Below are 22,394 nucleotides of genomic sequence, written 5' to 3'. Positions count from 1 at the left end.
TACCTGCTACTCAGAGGTCCTGGACTAACCTGAGCTCTGTGCCCCTCTATGAAGTCACTCCAGGGAAGGTCCTGATCTGCTGGCTGCCAGCTACCTGTGCATCCCAGACCGACCCAGGGGTCCAGAACCATCCTGAGCCTACAGCTCTGCTGTCACTGCACTAGCCCAATGACGTAGACATGCCCGACTTTCCAGACCTGATGGCGGCGACTTACCCAGACGACAAAGAACTGCCCAACCTCCCAGATAACACGGCGTGGGACCTTGAGACAAGGGAGGTGGAGGTAGGAAGCAGCCGGGGGAACGCCCCATCAGAGCCCATGTCGATGTGTTTTGGGGGATCCCCGCTGACCAGAGCTGGTGTGCCTGTGACCCCTCCCCATCTCCTTTGCCTCTCCCAACCCAGAGTGCCTTGGTGGTGTGCTTGGGGCTGTACCCTGCTTCAGGGGAAACCCACTGGCAAACTGTTTGAACCGCTCCGCCCTGCCCCTGGCCCAGGGCTCTTATATTGTTTGGACTGCCCCGCCCTGCGAACAAGCTGCTGAGGCTGATTAAACGCCACCCAGCCCTGCCCCAGGCCCAGGGCTTCTGCACAGACTGGTTGTGTAGAGGCTGAGTCTGACTAAGGGACTGCCCTAGGGCTGGGGCTTCTACCTTGACTGCCCACCTGCAGCCCTGTTAAATGGGACTGGGGCCCATGGAGACTGCTGTCTGCCCAGAACCAGGCAGTGCCTTGATTTGGAGAGGTCTTGTGGCCTGCTCCACCCCAGAGGGGGCGCACATGCCTGACCCAACCTCTACACCCAGTTTGAAGCAATTTGCCCTGGTTAGGCTCTCTCAGCTGTACCCAGAGTATCCTCCTGTCTTACAGACACATGAAGAGAGAGAGAGATCCAGTGTATGGAGAGGTTCCTGGCCACCCTATCCCAGTGACCCCTGCCTGCCTTGGGGACAGGGGCTTCTCGGCCCAGGTTAGGGAGTGTCGGCTGGGATATCTCGGCACAGCTAATTCAACACACTGCATGAGTCCAGGAAAGGTGGTATCATTGCACATGGGCTCTCCCTGGGCCCTCTTCTCTGCAACAGTGAGGTCCTGGGTGTCCTCCTCACCCCGGCTGCCACCCTCAGCCACCCCCTCCCAGACAGCCACCCACCCAAAGCTCCTCCTTCACAGGCCAGCTCTGCGCCTTGGCTGTGCGGGGAGGAACCAATGGTCACATGGCAGCTCCACCCAGGCGCAGCCAGTGTCTCCCAGGACAGGACAGAGCAGGCCCGGCTCAGGCAGTGCTGCTGCGTTAGCTCAATGGGTTTATTGAGGACACAGGCACAGCTGACAGCAGGGTCACTGGAACAGCCTGGCCCAGAGCTCCTGGCGCAGGGCTCGGAGCGTCTCACCAGGGAAGAACTTCCCCTTCCCAGTTCCCAAAGGCCCCATTGTCCTTCTCGCAGAGCGTGGAGAGCACGTGCAGCATCCCTCGGACACTCGCCTCCACCGTCAGTAGAGCCTGCGGGGGGAAGCAGAGTTAGGGGGGAGCCTGCCCTGGGACTGACTCAGGACACCAGGGGCCCACAGGCAGGGTCCAGCTGGCATTCCCTTGAATTGTCCCACACCCGAGTGGCATGAATTTTCTTATGTGTGTCGAGGTGAGGGGGTGCAACACGCAGCTGACGTGTGACTCCTCCCCTTCACCCGGGTGCACATAACACAATTCATGTGGTGGGAGTGCGGCCAAGGGGTCTGAGTGGGGGATGGGCTCCGGGCTGGGACAGAGGGTTGGGGTACAGAAGTGTGAGGGCTCTGGCTGGGAGTTTGGGCTTTAGGGAGGTGCCAGACATAAGAGATTTGGGCTGCCAGAAGGGACGTTTGGGTGTGGAAGATGCTCAGGACTGGGGTGGGTGTGAGGATGGGGGTCCAGGCTCTGAGGTGGGGTGCTGGAGTGGGTTTAGGCTCTGGGTAGGGAGTGGGCTGTAGAAGGGGTCCAGGGTCCTGGCTGAGAGTTGGGCTTTTGGGTACATGAGGATACTGGGTGGAGATCACAGATATCACCCCCATGGAAGTACCTGCGAGCTGGTGCGCATGACGACCAGCTCCCCCTCTCCAGCTCCTCACAGCAGCAGCTCTGCTCACCTTCACTCTGGGATGCCAGCAGCTTGAGGAACCAAGCAAGCGGCAGCAGGAGGTTGGAAGCCCAGGGCACAGCACTGAATCCCTGAGGGCATCTGAGTGGGACGCGATCCCTCCATGTAGGGCAGAGGTGGAGGGCAGGGTGGGTTCCAGCGTAACCATTACCCCTACAATGAACATCTGCCCCAACATGTGGCTACCACTGGCCTCTCCCAGCGAGATCGCTAACTGGTCAGAGCCGGAATTCCCCATGTGTGTCTGCACAGCACCAGGGCGGACAGCGACAATCAGGATCCCGTCTCCGCTGTACCCCAAGGCCTGGCACTTGGTGAGCAAGTTCAGAGCAGCCTGTGGGCGAGATGCCATGAGCAGAGACAGCAGAGTGTGGGGGAGGGAATGAGCCCTGTAGGAAATCACTTGCCCTTCCGAGGGGAGGGACGGGAAAGGCTGACAAGGAAGTGAGGCGGCATTAATTTTAATTTTGTCTTTCCATGTGCAGAACAAATGTTATGTCCACTGAGACATGTGTGGAGGGACACCGCCAATAAAAACACATGCTGCCAGCTGTGGGTGCTCTTCTAATCAGCTGGGCAGCATTTGAATTTCTCCTGGATGGCCACTCCAGCACTCAGCTTCTGGGAAGCACTCGTGAGAACAAAACACTCCTGTGGGCTACACTCTCTCATGCTCTCAATGATGACAACAACCCACAGAGATGCAGGTATAGCTGCACTTTGATAAGCCACTGATGCTGAGGCCTCCAGTGAGCTATGACAGGTGAGCACACCTGAGAGCCGTGCTGAGGCTGCTCTCGGTTATGCAGGGTCTGGTTGGTTAGGGAAAAGTGGAAATGTGACATTGATGCTCCTTTTGGTTTTCCCATAAGTTTTCCAGATGCAGTGAGGATCTGGCGCCCCCTCAGTTGAACTGGGGATGGTCTGTAAATGGGGTATGCTCACCCTTAGAAAGGGGTAGAATTAACAGCTCCTCAGTGACCCTTCCCTGAGCTGACACTGGCTCGACTGGCGCTGAGCTGCACCCGGCCCATCACTGCATGGGGATTTCTCTGGCGGGAGACAGGCACAAGAGAAAGTTCCTCACCGGATGCGAACTCTGATCTAAAGCTGTGAGCTTCCACGGCTGTAAGTGGTGTTGTACGCAGGGGAGGGAGAAAATGGCAGTGGGTGAAATAAGACTATCATACTTCCCCTTTATAAAGCTATGGTATCCCCACTTCTTGAGTACTGTGTGCAGATGTGGTCTCCTCACCTCAGAAAAGATATATTGGCATTAGAAAAGGTTCAGAAAAGGGCAACTAAAATGATAAAGGGTTTGGAAGGGGTCCCACATGAGGAGAGGCAACAGAGACTGGGACTTTTCAGTCTAGAAAAGAGGAGAGTGAGGGGCGATATGATAGAGGTAGATGCAATCATGAATGGAGTGGAGAAAGTGGATACAGAAAAGTTATTTACTTGTTCCCATAATAAAAGAAGTAGAGGACACCAAATGAAATTAATGGGTAGCAGGTTCAAAACTAAAAAAAGAAAGTTTTTCTTCACACAGGGCACAGTCAACCTGTGGACTCCTTTCCAGAGGAGGCTGTGAATGCCAGGACTCGAACAGAGTTTAAAAAAGAGCTCGATAAATATTTGGAGGTTAGGTCCATAGGTGGCTGTTAGCAAGGGGTAAGGGATGGTGCTGAGCCTTTTGTTGAAGGCGGGAGACGGATGGCAGGAGACAAATCGCTTGACCGTTGTCTTCGGTTCACCTCCTCTGGGGCACCCGGCACTGGCTACTGTCAGCAGACAGGATAGTGGGCGAGATGGACCTTTGCTCTGACCCAGTATGGCCGTTCTTATGTTCACCTTATAGACTGGGTAAGGGCAGCTATGTTCTTATGCTATTTCTAAACAGCCTTTATGAGGGCACTGCTGAGCAGGGACCCCAGGGGCTCCAGGGTGGGACAGCCACATGGACACCTGCCTCAGGCCCTGTGGCTGGTGCTGTAGACTGGTCTATTGCTCTCAGTGTCAGAGAGAGGGGAGTGTGACATTCAACCCCACAGGCAAGTGTCTGCCCCTTTGCCAGCTGTGCACAGCCCAGCTCATCCCAGCTGCTGGGAGGGACCAGAGCCCCTGAGCCAGCCTGAGGGACAGGCCCTTCTCTCAGAGGTAGCTGCCCATGTGAGTGGCTGCAGCTGAGCCAGGGCTGCCCCCAACTTTGTCCCCATGTCTGGCTGGGGTGCTGCACCCCGGCTGTATTTGGGGCCCTGCTCACCCCAGGAATCCACACTGCAGGGAACAGGAGTGAGAGTAGCACTGCCGGGCCAAATCTGCCCATCCTGTGTCCCTGGCCAACTAGTGAGTTGTAGAAAGGTTCCTGGTAGGGTTGATTTTGGGACTTATGAAAAACCTGTAACAGGAGAAGATAAGGTGGCCGACTGGTTAAGGCGATGGACTGCTAATCCATTGTGCTCTGCATGCATGGGTTCAAATCCCATCCTCATCGCAAATTTCTTTGTTGATTTCCAGCCTTATATTGGGATGCTACTTCCACCACAGCTGAGCCTGCTGCCTCCAAGCACAGGACACCTCTGTGAGGCTGGGCTGAGCTCCAGCTGGCAGAGGTGGGGGTGGCATGTTTTCATTTGCCCTGAAAGTGCCAAGCCTGACTCCAGTGTCAGCTCCACTCACCTCTGCCCCCTGCAGTGCTGCTGCGTGGGGTTAAGCAGGGCCCCAAACACAGCCAGGGCTGTAGTTCCCTGGCAAGGAGCGGGCAGCCCTGACTCAGCTGAGGTCAGGCACAGGTGCAGCTGCCTCTGAGTGAAGGGCTGGTTCCCCAAGGCTTGATGCGGTGCTCTGGTCTCTCCCAGCTCCTTGGCTGGGCAGTGCACATCTGGGAAAAGAGCAGATACTTGCCAAGGGGGAAGGAATCTTTCTCTGCCCCTGACAGCAATAGATCCAGCCACAGGGCCTGGGGCAGGTCTCCATTCAACTGTTCCCCGCTGGGCAAGCCCTGAGTTCTTCTGTGCTTCTCAGCAGCTGGGAAAAGCCTCTTTGGCACATATCTCCTGCTCCACAGCTGAAAGGAGCACACAGGAGCTGCTGGGTTCAGCTCCCAAGGGTGCCGGGCTGCTACCTTCTGCAGCCCCTGGTGTTGGCCCTGACTGGACATGGGCCTGAAGGGACCTTTGTTCTAACCCACAATGGATGTTCTGAAGGTTCACATGCTCGTGACAGGCCAGTGCTCCAGGCCCTCCTGGACACTCCTGCCCTTGTGGGAAAGGAGCAGCTCTGGGCTTTCACGTCAAACTGCACATAGCGACTGCCACACTGTGGGGTGGCTCTTGCAGTGCTGCTGAGCCCGGCTTTGTGTGCTGTGTCTGAGACTGGAACCCGCAAGCCCCTTTGGGGTAACGACTGCAGCAGGACAGGTCAGTGTCCGGGCTCCAAAGCAGCCAGACCCACTGAAATGCCGGAGAGTCCAGGGAAACACTTCCCTGCCCCTGGGCTGTTTTCACCGGCTTAACTCCCTTCCAGAATTCACCTGAGTGAGACGCTGACACGGCCACTTCTGAGCCCCAGCCAGGGCACTCACCCACTAGCACACCCAGGTGCCGCTCTCAGAGCTGGGACAGCTGGGTTTGGCTTGTGCTGCAGGGCTGTAAAATACCAGGGGAGTCACTTACCTTGAGTGCTCCTTCCTGCCCCATCTCCCCCTGCCCACTCCCAGCCATCGCTCCCAACCCTTGTTGCTACTTGCGCCAACTGGCCAGAGGGGCACATTTGTCTGAAGCCCCCAGAGCTCATTTTTCTTTTCTTTGCTTTTCCAGTTACCAGTCTGGAAAGAAGTCATGGAGATGCAAAGATTGGCAAGCTTGGTGGTGATTGGGTGGGAATATCTGGCTGAGGGAGGCCACAACAGCCTTGGTTGGGAGTTCACAGAGGCTCTGGCCACACTAGCCTCTTGTTTGAGAGGGGCTGTGGTAATGAGCCACGTCGCCAGATGCTAATGAGGCACTGCCGTGAATGTGCAGCACCCCATTAACAGAATGGCAGCCACTCTTGCTTTGAAAGTGCTGCTTTCAGAATACACGCTGTGAGTGTAATAGGGGACCCTTCGAAACACTCCCCTGGATTTCAAAAGCCCCTTCTTCCCAAACAGCATCTGGTACAGTAGAGGAAACTTGAACTCAGAACGTTTCTTTGCAATATTGGCCCCAAGCCATTGCACTACTGAAACACGAGGAGCTCACACTTTGTACACCTCAGAGCTCAGCTCAATCACTGCCAAGGCTGGATCAACAGCTCAGAGGCCCTCACCGCTGCATGGCTTTTTTGGGGGTGGCAGCCAGAAAGGAAGAGGAAAGACACTGAGCACCTATGGTTAGACTGCAGGTGTATCTCAAAGTAACTGGCACAATTTGTGCCTTGCCAATTGCATGGTTCATCTGGAAATACCTTATTTGAAATGTGGGCCAATTGCAAAGGTTCCATTTGCCCTCTCTGCAGGAGGGGGAGCAGAACCAGAACAGAGCACTGAAATGTCTGTACCTCTGTGTCCCTAAATAGCAGCTGCAGTCTAACCATCCCAAGGAAGCAAGCTGCAGGATCATCAAAAGTGCCAGATAGAAAAATTACTGCCACTGACTGCAAACTCAGCAGCATCTGATTGATTGGTGGGTGTCCTTCAGCAGGTTCTTTTTGCAGTGATTGATGATGCTCCAAGCAGATGAGAGAGAGCTGCCCCACACATGCTGGTAATCTGTCTCCCTAAGTGGCTGTAGCTCTGTTAGTGGGAGAAACCAGAGAAGCAGGGGATGAGCTGTAATATGTGCATCGAGAAACAAAGTTTAATCAAACCCCCTTTGGAAAACCACTGTGAGCTGGGGAAGGGACAGAAGCTGGGAGAAACAGTGTTTGTCCTGCAGGGGAATAAAGATGAATGAATCCAAGGAGCACTCTTTGTGTGGTGGTACAGTTCCGTGGTAGGCTGTCTAAATACAGTTTAAGAGATTTTTGTTCAAATCTAAAGACCTCCCTTTTCCCATCACATTCTGCATTTCTATTCTACGTGTACTTCTCATATGGAGATGAACCCTCAACATTTGCTACTGCCAATGCATATAACCCTAGCAAACCCTTCCGTCAGCTGACAAGAGAGAGTGATGTGAACAAAGAGGTGCTCACTAAGAGTCTATAAAATGTATCACATTCAGCCACATGTATCTGCGCACTTTTAAATGTGTGTGAATTCAGAGCCAGGCTTATTGTATCCTCCCTCACCCAGATATTCCTCAACAATCACCACCAGCCTTTCCAGTCTCTGCTTCTCCGTTAGTTCTCTCCAGGCTGGTTACTTTAAAGGAATAATGAACCTGTCTAGTCTCTCTGGTCTTAGCAGAAAGAAGGGCAGGGATTGATGTCTGGGGGAGGACAGCAGCAGAGATGGGGCAGGAAGCAGTGTCCTGAGTGGCGAAAGAGTTGGAGGGTGGCAAGTGCTGCAAGGTGCCAGCTTAAAAAGAGTTATAGGAGCTGAGAAAAAAACTAAGGGACAGGTCCTATGGTGTAATGGGCAGCACTCAGGACTCTGAATCCTGTGATCTGAGTTCAAATCTCAGTGGGACCTTCTGGTTGTTCACTGTAAATCTCTTCTGTATCTGTAAATGAAGGGGGACTCTTCATGCCTGTGAGTGACAATTTCTTCCTCTTGGTTGAGGAATGAGGCTCCCTGGAGCTGGGTCTCTTGTTGGGCTGGTTCACTAATATACCTGCAATAAGTTCAGCCTCAAGAACACAGCAGGCCTTCTAGGAATTCAGGAGGATCTGTGGCAGGTGCTGCAAATAGATGCATTGCTGTCAAGGGCAGAGAGAGGGGAGTGCCACATTCATTTCCCCAGGGCAAAGGTCTGCCCCTTTCCCAGCTCTGCACAGCCCAGCCCAGCAGCTGGGAGAAACCAGAGCCCCTGAGTCAGCCTTGGGGAAAGGGCCTTCCCTCCCAGGCAGATTCCCATGCCCCTGTCTGCAGCTGAGTCACAGCTGTCCTTTCCCCTCTGCCTGGCTGAGACATCACACTCCCCAGGTGTGTTTGGGGCCCTGCTTAGCAGGGGGGAGTGTGGCACTGTGGGGCTGGCATAGGAGATAGATTGGGCCCTGCCATGGAACATTCAAGCATACCCCTCCAGCCTCAAGCAGTTACCTTGTGCTTGGAGTCTGCCCAGCAGAGGAGCTGGAACCCAGCAGGGTCGGGGACGGGGTGTGCAGAAAGCAGGAGGCACAGAAGAGACGTCAGTAGGAAAGGAAGCAGAAAGGCCAAACAATAACAGGATTTGAATGCAGTGTGCAGAGTACAACACATTAGCAATCCTTTTCCTTTTCCCCTCAGCCACCTCACCTGAGTGGTGCCTGGGCTTTTGAAACATCCCAAGGTGAGCACTGCCAGGAACCTTTCTGACACTCCTTGGCTGGCTGGGGACACCCGAGGGGCAGGTGTGGCTGTTTAAAGAGGCCCCCTGTGCTATTGTGCACTTCTTTGCTCCTCCCCTGGGCTCACCTTGTCCTGTAGAAACACACTCAGTGGGCACCTTTGCTGAGCTAATGTCCCTCCAGCTGCCTGGCCTGGGCCTCTGCCTCGGGTGCTGTAGGGCAACCGATTAGAGAGAGAGAGAATTGGCCTCATCTGGGCTCTGGCCTGTGAAGCTCCACTGTCCCTCTACAACCATTGACAGTCGTATCATTAACACCCCAGACTCCAGTCCTGTCCCTGGGCGCACACACACCACATGGCAGTGAGTGTGTCGGGGAAGCTGGGCTTGCCTTGGCTGCATGCATTGGCCCAGAGCCCCCTAAATCAAGCCATGAGTGAGGCAGGCTAACACCAGCACCACTGCCATGGGTCAGAAGGTGGCCTTGAGAGTGAAGAGACAAGACATTCACAGAGTGACACTTGAGAGGCTGAGGGTTCAGAGCCAGTCCAGCCAACTGAAGGGGGAGGTGTAGGAAGGAGTCCAGGGAGGAGCAGTGAGAGCTGGGAGGGGAAAGCCCAGTTGTATTGGGTGTAGGGTCCCTCCGGGGCTGGAACCAGAGGGAGGATGGGCCTAGGTTCCCCCAGCTGCCCCTGAGGTCATGGTGTAGATCAGGCCTGTGGCAGGGAATGAGAAGACTGCAGGGTCACTGTGGGAGCGACAGAGAATTGAAGGACTTGGTCCCAGGAGGGGGGAAATGCCAAGTTATCCAGAAAAGTGCTGAGTCAAAAGCTGGACCTTTGCAGCTTCTGCCAGTGAGAGGTGCTGCCACAGCAAACGGGACAGGTGTCGTCACAGCAGGGGCCACATCTTGAGCAACTGAAGGGAAGAAAAACACACACAAGGACACCAGCCCCCACTTGTCCTGACACACTGTCAGAGAAAGGCAGAAGAAGGGCTAGTTTGGGCTTTGGAACCCTGGAGCTTTCTCATCATGAGCAAGAAGCGCACCCTGAGACCACCCTCAGAAAAGAAGCTCTGGGTGCTCTTCAGGACCACGTTTCAGCAAAGAGCCAGTAGCTGATAAAAACAACAAGAAGTCCTTTGGCGCCTCACAGACGAGCAGCTATTTAGGAGCAGACGCTTCCGTGGGTTTCGACAGTCCTACTGATAAGTCCTATGTCAAACTTCAGGACTACCACTGTGCAGACGTAACTTTGTGTGCCCGAGCCCCAGCCATGAGGCAGCTGCAGGAACGCTGTGGCCTCTGGAATGAGTTCAGTGGGTCAGAAGAGCTCATTCAGCCAGAGGGGAATTGGCTCAAGTGGCAGAGCGCTTGCTCAGCATGAGAGAGACAGTAGCACTGATGCCCACGTTCTCCAGGGGGAGGTGTGTTTTTATTCCCTCTTCTCCAAGGCAGTGTCAGGCCAGGGGCTAAGTGCTTCTAGTGCCTCCTTCCCCTTCCCACTTGGTAGCCCCCCACCAAAACAAGCCCACGCAGGGCAGAAAGCTGCTGGTCCCGGCCCTCCGAAATATGATTCAAACCCACCAGTGTTTTTAGAGACACGTCACTTCTTAGTTAATATTTCAGGAGGAAAAATGTCACGAGCATGGAAATTCTTTCCCAGAACGGCCATTCCCATTGCATGGAGCACCAGTGCTCCGCAGAACCGCCTGGGAATGACTGGCTGAGAATCAGCACACGGGATCATTTCCAGGGCAGAAGGCAATATGCCGCCTCTGTGATAGACCCAACCTGGAAAGCAGCCTATGGAAACTGGAAACACAGAAATGATCCAGGCGCACGGACAGTACAGACAGAATGCCTGTCCACACTGGAGCTGGGGGCATGAGCTGGCTGGCTTATGTCGGTGGACAGCAGCAGCCTGGAGCTCTTTGCTGCCTTTTGACTCTGTGCAGACGAGAAAGGACAACTTGTTTCAGCCACAGTGGAGGGTGGGGAGAAAAGAAGAGCTCTGCAAAGCCATGGGCCAAGTCATCCCTCCCACCCACCCCACATGCTGTGGCTGGAAGCAGCTCCTGTCCCTCTCCTCCCACACACATTACAAAAATTGCTGCTGGGCACATTCTGATGGGAACCCTGACAGAAATCTGGGGTGGGCGTGTGACCCTGCAGGCTGCGTTCTACAGGAAGCCAACGGAACTTGCTCAAACTTGAGGAATTTTACAGGTGTCCCGTATTCAGCAAACGGAAACATGGTCACTCTCGGGAAAGTGCTGCCTTGGATTGTGGAAGAGACTCCTTGACAAGAACCCGACTTTGTCTCTTGCAACAGAGTAAGATCTTCTCCAGCTCTAGTGGGGCTGGGTACAGGCACCTGACCCATTGTCATTGCCTCTACAAATACACATCTACATCCTTAGCCGTGCACAGCCTTGCCCTCCGCTTTGGAGCCAAAATCAACAAGCCACAGAACTCTACTGCAAAATCCTGGCCTCCATCTACATAATCTTACAGTCCTTCACCCAGTCCCACTTTCTCCCTCTTCTGCGTACAGCACCTCTGACAGCTGTGGAAAGTGGATCATCATTGCAGTGACTCCTCGGTCAGGGCATGGTCACTGCAGTGGTGTTGCCGTTTTGCGCAGGAAGGCAGCCAGAAGTTGATTGGCCCTGCACCAAAACATGAGTAAGTAGCAAACCAAACCAAACCAACCAACCCACTCACCTGAGAGGAGTAGTAACAAATAGACAAATAAGGTCTGGCGTGTTCGAGTGCTTTCTGTTTTGTCACCTGATAGCAGCAGAGTTATTTCCCCGGATGTATCATTCCATAACCCCAAGTGTGAGCAGGCAGGGAACTCAGGGCTCTGACGAGTGCAGCTCTCACTGAGCAGAGACAGGGAGGGACTATGGCTGGCTTGAATCTCTGCAGCGTTTTGGTGACCGGGGCCAATCAAGGAATCGGCCTGGAACTCCTCAAGCAGCTTCTGGGGAACTCCAACCCACCAGAGTGGGTCTTTGCCACCTGCCGGGACGCAGCAGGAGAGCGAATGCAGGTGAGAACAGGTAGAGGGGGATGGAGTTAGCAGTAGCTGGAGGGGGAAGCAGAAGCTTCCCAAGGGGCTTCCAGTGTTGCAGCACTTGGGGCTGAGACCCACACAATGGAGCAGGCAATGACTGCAGACCCTGCTCCAGCTCGAAGGTGCAGAGCTGCACCCCAAACCCTGTACACCTGGCAGCTCAGGTCCCAGAGCAGTGAGGACGTGGCAGCACTAGCTGAGCCTGGGGCACCTACCCAGGGGCTGTGGACTGGCTCGCCCAGCATAGGTGAATAATGACTATAGCACAGCTATACCCAGTCCCACCAGCCTCCAAGGAGCCCAATTCATGAGTGTGATTCCTCCCTTGTCTGCCACTGCCTCAGGCCCTCTGTCTTCTCAGCTCTGCTCCCACACCCAGCATGGTCAGTAGGGGAAGCTGTGGTGTGCACCTGGAGAGAGAAGTTTAATAAAACCCCATTTGTAAAACCCCTGAGGGTTGGGACAGAAAAGGGAAGCTGGGGAAGAAGGGTTTGTTCAAAGGGGCCGGAAGATCAGTGGCACAAGCTAGAGTGAAATGTGGGGGTAGGTCAGGGTTACGGTGTTTGACTGTCGATCAAGAGGTCTTGTTTCAAGTCCGAGCCTCTCCTTTAAAAGGCAGCTACTTGTATGACTACAGCTGTCTCACCTTTCCCTACACACTCTGGATTTCTACTGCGTGGGGCAGGGGGTTAAAATGGAAATCAACCCTCAATGTTTGCCAGAGTCATTGCATATATACCTAGCAAATCCCTCCCTCAGTTGAAATCTGGCTAAACAGGGCAACTGACAGTTGACACCGATATGAATAATTTTGGGTCTCATTTCTCTAAAGAGGTTCTCATTCAGAGTCTATCAAATGTAGCACATTCAGCAATGAAGTAGCTGCACATTTTGTAAATGTGTGTGTACAGAGGATGTCAATTTTGTAGGAATTCACAGCCAGGGCCCTTATGTGCTTCCTCAGCTTGATATTTATACACAAGCACCAACATCCTTCCCCATATCTGTATTTCTGTAAATTCTCTGCAGGCTGGTTATTATAAAAGAAAAATGAACCTGTTTTGTAACTCTGCGGGTTTCAAAGAAAGTCACTCTCCAGCCAGGTGGAGTGGGGAGCAAGAAGGTATGGGCTCAATGTCTCAGGGAGAAGAGGGGTAGAGATGGGGTAGGAAGGAGTGTCCTGAGAGGTGAAACAGCTGGAGGGTGGCATAGAGTGCAGGGTGTCAGCTTACAAAAAGTCTCAGAGGTGCCCAAAAGAGCTAAAATTTGCCAGTCGCATTGTGTAAAAGGCAGTACACAGAATTCTGAAATCTGAATTCAAACGTCTGTGAGACCTGCTGGAACAGTGGTGGTTTGTTCTAATTCTCCCTCCCTGCAAGGGCTGGACTTTTATGCACACAGGTGTATCCGAGTTAGAGCTCCTCATCCTGCTTAATGAGTGAGGCCCACTGGAGATCGGCCTCTGGTTGGGCTGACTCACTCACATGCCTGTAACAGATTGGGGCTCTAGAACTCATCAGTCTGTGTTGAGATGTCTGAGGTTCTGTTTCCCATAGCTTCTCTTTCATCTACATGATTGGTGCCGATGCCTGTACCTGGAGCTGCCAGGCTATTTCTATTGCAGGCATGGCACTTAAAGGAAGGAACATGAAGATCAGGCTAAAATATTAGGGGACAGAAGGTGAGAGGAAGAGTCCCAGGCTGGAGCCCAGCTCACCTTTGCTCTTGTGGGCCCCTGGAGGTGGGGCTGCTGGAACTGAACCTCTGTAGGATGGCTCAAATGCAACTGAGCACCCGAGAACAGTGCAAGAGAAGGGGAGGTCCATGGCTACATGCAGCCAGAGGACTTCCATAAAGACCCCTGAGCCTGGCTGCTCCCCCCCAACCCTCACTATAAAGACCCCTGAGCCTGGCTGCTCCCCCCCAACCCTCACTAATGCCACCCCCAAAGCAGCATGTGTGCTGATGCCATCATCACAAGGTGGTAGGAAATCAGCCAATCCCCAGCTGGGGCTCCTTAACTGCAGGCCAGAAGGTATGTCCCAAAGAAGCTTTTCCCTGGCTGCCAAGAAGTGCAGAAGAACCCTGAGTGGGACGTTTGAATGGAGACCTGCCCCAGGCCCAAGCTGTAGCTGCATCTCTTGCTGTTAAGGGCAGAGAAACATTCATTCCCCCTGAGCAAGTATCCTTTCCCAGATGGGCACTGCCCAGCCCACTGCTGGGAGGGACCAGAGACCATGAGGCAGCCTTGGGGACAGGCCCTTCCCTCAGAGGCAGCTGCCCATTTCACAGGCTGCCCTCTCCTTGCAAAGGTACCACACCCCTGGCTGAGTTTGGGGCCCTGCTGAGCCCCAGGGAGCAGCGCACAATTCGGCTGCCTTTGCAGACAGGTTGGGCCCTGTCAGGGTAAATGAAATCATCTCACCCCTCCACTGGCAGCCTCCCCTTGGGGCTGGGGCTCAACAAAAGCAGTTCCAACCCTGAAGATGGGATTTGAACCCATTCGTGCCGAATACAAGGGATTAGCAAACCATCACCTTCACCACTCAGCTAAATAACCCCACCTGCATGGTGGGTTTTCATACCCACCAAAGTCAATCCTGCCAGGAACCTTCCTGCCACTCGCTGGCTGGCTGGGCACATAGGATGGGCTGGTTTGGCCCACCAATGCTTTGCTCACTCCTGTCCCCTGCAGTGCGGCTTCCTGGGGTGAGCAGGGCCCCAGACACAACCAGGGTGCATTGCCACAGCCAGACATGGGGACAAGGTGGGGGCAGCCCTGTCTCAGCTGCAGCCAGTGACATGGGCAGCTGCCTCTGAGGGAAGGGCCCATTCCCAAGGCTGGCTCAGGGGCTCTGGTCTCTCCCAGCTGTTGGGCTGGGCTGTGCAGTGCGCAGCTGGAAAAGGAGTAGACACTTGCCCAGGGGGGTTGAATGTCACATTCCCCTTTCTCTGACACTGGGGGCAAGAGATCAGCCTGCAGCACCAGCCACAGGGCCCAATGCAGGTCTCCATGTGGATGAGTCACCCTGGAGATCCTGGGACCCCTGCTCAGTTCAATGCATTGATTTCTCCTGCTGCCTGGTTAGCAGCTGTTTACCTCAGACCTTGTCTCCACTTGGTGCAGATTATTATGAATTCTGAGCCTATCCTCCAAAACAGTTGCAAACCCTCCCAGCTTGATCTCATCTGCAAACTCCACGTGTGCTTGGAGAACACAAGGCCAGGCACATCTGGGGGCATTGTGAAGTCTCCAGGCAAAGTTAAGCCATTCTGCTGGGCTGGGCTCATGCAGGTGAGTTGTGGCTCCCCTGTTTAACAATCGTAATGTCTGTTCAGCAACACCCACCAGGTGTTGCTCACCTCCCTTGTCTCTGGCTCTGTCCAGCTAACAGCTGCTGCCTCACAACCCACAGCTTATTTCATTTCTTAACGTTTCCTGTGCATTGAGGATTGTCGTATGTCGATATGAAAATGACTTTATGCAGATCCTGACTTTTTGCTGCTCTCTCTCTGGGCTGCTTTCTGTGCCAGATCCCCCTGACACACACAGCAGGGAGATGGGAGTTACTGGTTGCTCTTCCCAGCTCTAGTACGTCACACTCCCCTTGAAGCCCAAGGCATAATTCCTGGGTGCAGCTGCAACCCTCTGCTGGAGCAGCTGAGTGTGTGAGGGGCTCTCCCCATTTCTCAAAGGTTCTCCAGCCGTGTGCGCCAGGGCAATTGGTGCCTCGTGGATGGAACTGTGGGGATGGAAAAGATGTTTGACAAGGGCTTCTGTAGTGTAGTGGTTATCACCTTTGCCTAACACACAAAAAGTCCCTGGTTCAAAACCAAGCAGAAGCATCAAATTTTCCATTACTGTCTCTCCCCTTTACACTGGATGGCTCATCTCCTTGTGCCCTAGCCAAACACTCCAATAAGTCTGACTCCTGGGTGACAGAAGGTGGTGACATCAGCTGAGCATCCCCTTTGCTCTCAGTGTGGGGAAGCTGCAAGTGTTAAACCAGTCACTTTCAGGAGGCTTGTGGTTTGGACCCCGCTGCCCTTGGTGGTTGGTCTCTGGAGGCCAACTCTTCCTGCTGGCCTCCTTTGCTTAATTTCCTAAGGGAGAAGGGAGGCAGGAATGGTGCACACAGAGTCAGCAGCTTGTGCTTTTATTGGCAGTTCCCATCTGCACTTGCCTCGGTGCACATAAAATTTTCTCTCCACATGGAAAGACAAAATTAAAATGAATGCTGCTCTCATTTCCTTCTCTGCTTGTCCCATCCCATCCCACCCCTGGGAAGGGCAAGTCATTTCCTATGGGGCTCATTCCCTTCCCCACACTCTGCTGTCTCTGCCTTCTGCATCTCACCCACAGGCTGCTCTGAACATGCTCATCAAGTGACACGTCTTGGGGTATGGCGGGGACGGGATCCTGAGTGTCCTTGTCCATCCTGGCTGGGTGCAGACAGACGTGGGGAATTTCAGCTCCGTCTGGGTCGCTAACTCGCTGGGAGAGGCCAGTGGTAGCCACATGTTGGGGCAGACGTTCATTGTGTGGGTAATGGTTACGCTGGAACCCACCCTGCCCTCCACCTCTGCCCTGCACGGAGGGATCGTGTCCCACTCAGATGCCCTCAGGGATTCAGTGCTGTGCCCTGGGCTTCCAACCTCCTGCTGCCGCTTGCTTGGTGCCTCAAGCTGCTGGCATCCCAGAGTGAAGGTGAGCAGAGCTGCTGCTGTGGGGAGCCGGAGAGGGGAAGATGGCTGTCATGGGCACCGGCTCACAGGAACTTCCATGGGGGTCATATCTGTTATCTCCACCCAGTATCCTCATGTACCCCAAAGCCCAATTCCCAGCCTGGACCCTTGACCCCTTCTACATCCCACTCCCGACCAACAGCCTAAACCCACTCCAGAACACCAGCCCAGAGCCTGGACCCCCATTCTCACACCCACCCCCGAGTCTTAGGCACCTTCCACACCCAGAGCTCCCTTCTGGCAGCACAATTCCCTAATTTCCAGCAGCTCCCTAAAGCCCGAACTCCCAGCCAGAGCCCTCACACTCCTGTACCCCAACCCTCTCTCCCAGCCCGGAGCCCGTCCCCCACTCAGACCCCGTGGTCCCACTCCTACCGCATGAATTGTGTTGTGTGCACCAGGGTGAAGGTGAGGTGTCACACGTCAGCTGTGTATTGCACTTCCCTCTGCCTTGGGAGAGATAAGAAAATTCACGACACCTGGGAGGGAAAAGTTGACGAGAAATCCAGCTGGGCCAAGGGCTTAAATAGGCCCTGCCTCTGGGCCCCTGAGCCGTGTCTACACGTGCACGCTACTTCGAAGTAACGGCACTAACTTCGAAATAGCGCCCGTCACAGCTACACGTGTCGGGCGCTATTTCGAAGTTTCCATCGACGTTAGGCGGCGAGACTTCGAAGTCGCTAACCCCATGAGGGGATGGGAATAGCGCCCTACTTCGACGTTCAACATCAAAGTAGGGACCGTGTAGTCGTTGCGCATCCCGCAACTTCGAAATTGCGGGGTCCTCCATGGTGACCATCAGCTGAGGTGTTGAGAGACACTCTCTCCAGCCCCTGAGCTCGATGGTGGCCGCGTGGAGCGGCCCCTTAAAGCTCCTCGCCCCCTCCCTTTCTGTGCAGGAAGCTGAGAGAACGCGCAGGCGGCAGCCCAGACACTCGGCCATCCTGCACGTCTCTGAGTGCCACAGACACGCACCCCAGATGTGATGGCCGCATGGCAGCGCCCTCAGGGGACCCCCCCCGCAAGGGAAGCCAGGGCAGCCAGGCGGGGAAGCAGCAGCGGGGCCCCTCCTGGACGGAGGCCGAGCTTTGGGACCTGCTGGGGCTCTGGGGCGAGGAGGAGGTGCTCCAGGTAATGGGGAGCAAGAGGCGGAATGCAGATGTGTTCGCTTGGCTGGCCAAGGGCCTGGCCACCCAGGGTCACCCTGCCTGCACTCCTGACCACGTCAGGAGTAAGGTAAAGGAGCTGCAGCAGGGTTACGCCCGGGCCCGGGATGCGGCCGGACGATCTGGGGCCACCCCCGTCACTTGCCCCTTTTACAGGGAGCTCAGGGACATCCTGGGCCCCCGGCACACCTCCTCCCCTCCGGCCACCCTTGATACCTTGGCCGACGAGCCCCAGCAGGCCCTGCAGCTGGAGTCCGCCCTGGAGATAAGCCCCGCACCCCGGGGGGCCCCCCCCGGAGCCCACCCCCGGGACATCGCGGCAGCAGGAGGAGGAGGAGGGCTCCTCCTCTGCAGAGTCTGGGCTGCAGATCCTCCTCCTGCCCTCCCGGAGCAGCAGCCAGGTGTCCGCCCCCCGGGGATCTCCAGACCGTGGGAGTGGACCGACAGGTATGTACCCCCCTCTGGTGTACACCCCTGGGGTTGAGGGGTGGGGGGTAATAGATATGTGCCCAGGGCCCCCCACATGCCCACATGGCCATGGCCCCAAGGACAGCAGGGCCATGTCCCTCACAGGAGTGCATCAGCCCCTGCCCGCCCCCCCCCGCCCCGCAAAACAGTGCCATGCCCCATCCCCGGGGCAGGGGGGAGCGGAATCTCGAGGGTCCCCCGGGAGAAGGGGGTGGGACACCCCACAGCAGCAGCAGCAGCAGCAGCAGCAGCATGTGATGGAGTGGGGGGAGTGCAAATGCAAGACTCAGGCTAGATATGAGCAACAAGAGCCGAATAGCTCCCAGGGGCAAAGGATGATCCTGGGGCTATAACTGGCAGGTGACACCTCTGCCCTGAGCAAAGAGGAGGGAGGAGCCGAGCTGGCTTTGAATCGGGGGTGGCAGTTAGAGGCTGGGGGAAGGGAGAGCTAGAAGGCAGCCAGCCTGAGGAGGGGGAAAGCTACACCCCAGAGGGGCACCCCTCAGGGTCTTCTCCCCAGGATGGGTTGGAAGGACCGTCTCTGACTGCTGTACTGTCGCTTCTGGGAGAAACTGGGCATCTGTTGCCTAATAAACCTCTCCTGTCATACCTGCTGAGTGAGGGTCACTCCTGCCAGCAGACGGGGTGCAGTGCAGGGGAACCCCTGAACCCCATCACAGCAGCATCTCCCGGGGACGGGGATGGGGAACCTGCAGCAGAGGGGTTGGGGGACAAGGGCCACAGCTCGGGGTCCACACTAATGGCTGTCTCCAATCTTCTTCCCCTCCTCCTGTGTTCTGCAGCTGCACCATCAGAAGGACCGGAGAGCACCGGCGAGGCGTCAGTGGTCCCAGAAAGGCCTCCGGGGCCATCACTCCAGGCCAGTCCCTCGGCAGAGGACCGACCGGCCCCACGGCGGGCAAGATGGCAGACCCAGCACCAGCAGCCGCCGGCGACGGACCCCCAGCTGCTGGCCATCCACCGCCGGCAGGTGGAGGTCGCCGAGCAGCGGCTGCGGGTGAAGCAACGCCGCCTCCACCTGCAGGAGTGGGTGCTGGCCTGGTGCCAGGAGGCATGGGGGGCCTACATGCAGACTTTCAACTGCACTGCGGACTACCTGGCCCCCCCATGCCGTGCCGGCCGCCGCTGCGCCCGCCCTGAGTGATCCACCCACAGCTCCACCCGCTGCACCACCCACTGCTCCAACTGCCGCACTGTCCGACGTCGCACCGCCACCTGCCACCGAGGGCCATTCCGCCGAGGGGGACCTGGGGCCAGCTGACACTCGCCGGCCGTATCTCCTGGTCTGCCTGGCCCCCAGCCATCCCCGGCCAGGGCTGAGGCCGAGGCTGGGATCCCGGCCGCCCACCCCCAGCGCTGGACTGTAGGGGCGTGGGGCCCAGGACGTGGCCCCCCCTTTGTATATATTCCCCCCCACTTTTAAGTCCTTTTTTGCTGTAAATAGTTTGTATTTGTGACCCCCGTTTTCCAATGCTGATCCTTCCCCCCCATGTAAATAGTTCTCCCCTTCCTTGTCTTCCCCTTTCATATTATCCCTGTTTTTATAATATATACATATATAAGTTAGAATTTCTGTTAGAATAAGAGTTCAAAAGATGTTTGATTTGACAAACAACTGTCTGCTTTTATTTTTACAAGAAAAGTGGGGGGGTGCTCTTGGGTGCTCTGTGGTGTGGGCGTAGGGGTAGGGAGTATTGTGGAGGATGGGGGCAGTGGGGGGGGGCCTGCCAGCGTTCACCCCGCGGCCTCGTTGAACTGGGCCCGCAGGGCCTCCCAGACCCGGGTCCTTTCGGGGTCCACCTGGCGACTGGGGGCAGCGGATGGCTGCACATCGGCCCTGCCAGCCTCCACAGCCCAGCCGTGAAAGAAGGTCTCCCCCTTGCTCTCCACCAGGTTCTGTAGGGCGCTGCATGCACCCACAATCTGGGGGATGTTGGTGGGGCCTGAATCCAGGCAGGTGAGGAGACACCTCCAGCGCCCTTTGAGGCGGCCAAATGAGCGCTCCACCACCTGGCGCGCGTGGTTCAGGCGCTGGTTGAAGCACTCCTGGCTGGCAGACAGATGGCTCGTGTACGGGTGCATGAGCCAGGGCCGGAGCAGGTACGCCGCATGTGCGATGACGCAGAGGGGCATGGTGGTGTCCCCCACAGGGATCTCCCGCTGGGGGATGTAGGTCCCCGCCTCCAGCTGGCGGCACAGGCCCGAGTTCCGGAATACCCGGGTGTCGTGGGTGCTGCCAGGCCAGCCCACATAAACGTCCTGGAAATGGCCCCGGCTGTCCACCAGGGCCTGGAGGACCACTGAGTGGTAGCCCTTCCTGTTTACGTAGCGTCCTCCACTGTGCTCCGGGGCGCGGGTGGGGATGTGGGTCACATCCAGAGCCCTGAAGCAACTGGGGAAGCCCAGGGTGGCAAAGCCCGTGATGGCGGCATCCGGGTCCCCCAGCCTCACGAGCCTGTGGAGGAGCAGGGCTTTGATGGCGCGGACGACTTGCAGGGGAAGCACATGGGAGAGCACCAATGAGGGGTGAGCAGGGTGTGTGTGGCCCTCCCCTGCCAGGGCCCCCCTCCCCTCTCCTGCCCTCCCCTCACCTGCCAGGGCCCCCCTCCCCTCCCCTGCCTCCCCAGAGCTGCCTCCCCCTCCCCCAGTGGGTCCTCTTACCTCCATGAGGACAGCCCCGACGGTGGCCTTGCTGATGCCAAACTGCTGGCCCACGGATCGGTAGCTGTCGGGAGTGGCCAGCTTCCAGACAGCGATGCCGACCCGTTTCTCCACTGGGAGGGCACGCCGGATGGCGGTGTCCTGGTGCCTGAGTGCGGGGGTGAGCCACTGGCACAGCTCCATAAATGTCTGCCGGCTCATCCTAAAGTTCCTGAGCCAGCGGTCATCGTCCCACTCTCCGAGCACCAGCCGCTCCCACCAGTTGGTGCTGGTGGGGTAGCTCCACAGGCGGCGGTGTGTGAGGCAGGGGCGGGGTCAGGGTGCTGCACAGTTGGGGATTGAGTCCTGCTCTCCTGCAGGCTGCTCCTCCTCCGGTGTGGCAAGGAGGTGCTCAGCTGCCTCCCACATGGCATGGATCAGGGCCAGCACTGCTCCTGCAGGGGCGGCTGGGTGGACCTCTGGCTGCTGCTGCAGGTCCATGACTGCGTCGCTCGAGGTGTGCGTGCCTATGGCTCTGCAGACCGTGTGCTGTGCAGGCTGCATGTGTCTGGGAGGAGCCCTTTAAGGGAGCAGCTAGCTGTTGCCCCAGAAGCGCTAGTCTGCCCTGTTACCCTGTCTGCAGCTGTGCCTGGCACCCTTATTTCGATGTGTGCTACTTTGGCATGTAGACGTTCCCTCGCAGCGCCCATTTCCATGTGGTGCTGCTCAACGTCGACCTTGCCAGTCCTGGAGGACGTGTAGACGTTACTCAGTGAAATAGCCTATTTCGATGTCGCGTGCAAGTAGCTATAGAGGCCAAAGTTATTGCAGGTATATTTGTGAACCAGCCCAACAAGAGACCTAGCTCCAGGGTGCCTCTTTCATCAACCAGGAGAAGGAAATCCTCACTCACATGCACAAAGAATCCCATTTATCTGACAGACAAAGAAGGGGTTTACAGTGAACAACCAGAAGGTCCCACTGAGATTTGAACTCAGATTACAGGATTCAAAGTCCTGGGTGCTGCCCATTACACCATAGGACCTGCCATTTGTTTTCTTCTCAGCTCCAGTAACTCTTTTTGGGCTGGCACCTTGTAGCGCTTGCCACCCTCCAGCTGTTTCTCCTCTCAGGACACTGCTTCCTGCCCCATCTCTGATGGTGTCCTCCCCCAGACATCAATCCCTGCTCTTCTCTCTGCTAAGCCCAGAGAGACTAGACAGGTTCATTATTCTTTTAAAGTAACCAGCCTGGAGAGAACTAATGGAGAAGCAGAGACTGGAAAGGCTGGTGGTGACTGTTGAGGAATATCTGGGTGAATAACCCTGGCTCTGAATTCACACACGTTTGAAATAGTAACAGAGAGGAAGCCGTGCTAGTCTATACACTATCAGAACAAAAAAACAGTCAAGTAGGACTTTAAAGACTAGGAAAATAGTTTATTAGGTGAGCTTTCGTGGGACAGACCCACTCCTTCAGACCACAGCCAGACCAGAACACATTTAAAAGTGCGCAGGTACATGTTACTGAATGTGATACATTTTATAGACTCTCAATGAGCACCTCTTTGTTCACATCACTCTCTAATGTCAGCTGAGGGAAGGGTTTGCTAGGGTTATATGCATTGGCAGTAGCACATGTTGAGGGTTCATCTCCATATGAGACATACACATAGAATAGAAATCCAGAATGTGATGGGAAAAGGGAGGACTTTAGATTTA

General features: G+C 55.9%; 3 non-coding genes across 3 annotated transcripts; 2 read left to right on the top strand and 1 right to left on the bottom strand.

Moving 5' to 3' along the window:
* Positions 1 to 4,551: 4,551 nt before the first annotated feature.
* TRNAS-GCU (transfer RNA serine (anticodon GCU)) lies at positions 4,552 to 4,633 on the top strand. Its single transcript has one exon. It is a non-coding gene; the product is annotated as a tRNA-Ser (tRNA).
* A 3,048-nt stretch (positions 4,634 to 7,681) lies between these two features.
* TRNAQ-CUG (transfer RNA glutamine (anticodon CUG)) lies at positions 7,682 to 7,753 on the top strand. The gene has a single exon. It is a non-coding gene; the product is annotated as a tRNA-Gln (tRNA).
* A 13,893-nt stretch (positions 7,754 to 21,646) lies between these two features.
* TRNAQ-UUG (transfer RNA glutamine (anticodon UUG)) lies at positions 21,647 to 21,718 on the bottom strand. The gene has a single exon. It is a non-coding gene; the product is annotated as a tRNA-Gln (tRNA).
* Positions 21,719 to 22,394: the final 676 nt, after the last annotated feature.

The sequence above is a fragment of the Carettochelys insculpta genome, chromosome 33 (assembly GCF_033958435.1).
Source record: "Carettochelys insculpta isolate YL-2023 chromosome 33, ASM3395843v1, whole genome shotgun sequence".
NCBI classification, from domain to species: Eukaryota; Metazoa; Chordata; order Testudines; family Carettochelyidae; genus Carettochelys; species Carettochelys insculpta.
This window is presented reverse-complemented; position numbering and strand designations above follow the sequence as displayed.